At 28.8% G+C, this 1,934-nt stretch overlaps 1 protein-coding gene across 2 annotated transcripts in view; it reads right to left on the bottom strand.

Moving 5' to 3' along the window:
* Window positions 1-503: 503 nt before the first annotated feature.
* Window positions 504-1,934, bottom strand: part of LOC111632351 (eukaryotic translation initiation factor 4H-like) — a 38,335-nt gene continuing 36,904 nt past the window's right edge. For both annotated transcript variants that reach the window (XM_023376761.1, XM_023376760.1), the window contains exon 8: window positions 504-1,344. The gene's annotated coding sequence lies outside the window, so the exon portion shown is untranslated. The remainder of the gene's footprint in view (window positions 1,345-1,934) is intronic.

The following is a 1,934-nucleotide window of genomic DNA, read 5'->3' as shown; positions in this document are numbered from 1 at the left end:
CACTCATTGACAAACACAATAAAATCACATACATTATAGACATAGCCATTCCAAACACTCACAATGTACAAAACACATGCACTGAAAAAATTAGCAAGTACACAGAACTCGCCCAGGAAATAAGGACTCTGTGGAGGATTATTGTACCTGTCGTTCTCTCCTGTACAGGTGTGATACCACACACACTACACAAAAGCCTGGGAACATTGCATTGAATAGATTGAACAATTGAATAGAAATATATACATAACACTACAGAAGGCCACTATATTGAATACATGCCACATTGTTAGGAAATTCCTGAATACAGACACTGACACACTTATTTAATTTTAATTTTATTTTGGTTGCTATGCCTTGATTCTGGTCTGGCATAGTACACAGCCACTGGTGTGAACTGAGTATAACCCACTAAACACAACAATACAGTAGAGCGTCGTTTATCCGAATCAATTGGTGACNGAAAATTTAAATATTAAAAATCAACAAATAACCATCTAAAATTCCTTTACTTATTTTATTAGTTCAATATCAAACATCCATCACTTATTATTATTTTTTTTTTTTACACTAAGTTGCTGCCTGAAATTTTTTATGCCCATAAATTAATATTTATATACATATATATATTTTACTTTTGAGTATCTTGAACTTACATTTATTCAAATTTACATAGTGTAAAATATATATATGTATACATTATTAGTTTTAATAACACATCTAATCGATACTTTTCTGTCTGTTTTGGAAAAGAATTTTAATACTGAAATTTTTATAAAAATATTGACAATTATAATCAATATAATCCTACACAGTTTTTTAAAATGATGATATCTTCTATGAAACAGTGCAATGTTGACATTACTGAGCACAACTGAAATTAAAGATGCAGCAAATGTTAGAAGGAATTTGAAACCACTTGAATTAAGTCTACATGTGGTTATCATCCCAGTACAAAAATTTACAGGCTTATCTAATTTTTTAAGCTGAAATGTTGTAGTAACATACAAAATGAATACTTGTACCTGATAGAACTGCATGACTAGGACAATGATACATTTATCATCATCAAAATGATGCTTGATTGCAAAGAATTATGAAATATTTAAGAGTTCACTTTTACATAAATTATGCTCCTTCATAAATTTTTCTTCTAATGAAATTATTTGATATTGACACAAAAAATAAAATTTTAGGCATGATAGTCCAGTCAGATGTGAGCTTTTTCTTTTTCGTTCTTTTTTTTATCTGCTTGTGAATTACCTGTGATGGGCGATAAATCAGCAGCATACATGTAGTCTTGGTCGATGGGAAAATAGCACATTATTTCATAGAGGCAGTTATCTAAAAATACACATTAAAAAAATTAGTATATCTGTATCAAGTAAAAAACAATGAAAATAAATATAAATTTAAATATATTTTGACGTCAAATGAATACTGGATTAAATCAGACTATATTACCATTACTATTAATAGTACAGTAATGGTAATGTAGCCCTATTTAACCTAGCATTCATTTTGGTTTAATATAACTACCGAGCTAGAAATGTTTATATATTTTAATATATTTTGTATTAACTAAATGAGTGTATAAGTTATGATTTAAATCACGGGTTCCCAATCTATGGGTTGCAACAGGCTTTCTTTGGGGTCGCCAACTTATACAGTAAACTAAAAAAAATATTAAACTATAATGTAATTTTTATTTTTAATGGTGTCTTGAAGTTTGAATAATTTCATATATTTTTTTTAAATTAAAATAAGTGTAATCTAGGTACGCTATTCTGTCACAGTTGGTTGAAACATGTGTTGAGAGTTTGAGAGGAATAAATTAAATGTTGAGAATGACATGAGATTGGCGTTAACAAAAACTCACCCACGAATTTTGAAACTGGTTAATAACATGCAATTTCAACCATCGCATTAAATTA

Source organism: Centruroides sculpturatus, unplaced genomic scaffold (assembly GCF_000671375.1).
Source record: "Centruroides sculpturatus isolate CEXI.00-Female unplaced genomic scaffold, Cexi_2.0 scaffold675, whole genome shotgun sequence".
NCBI classification, from domain to species: domain Eukaryota; kingdom Metazoa; phylum Arthropoda; class Arachnida; order Scorpiones; family Buthidae; genus Centruroides; species Centruroides sculpturatus.
Note: the sequence above shows the minus strand (reverse complement) of the source record. Positions and strands in the feature narration are given on the sequence as shown.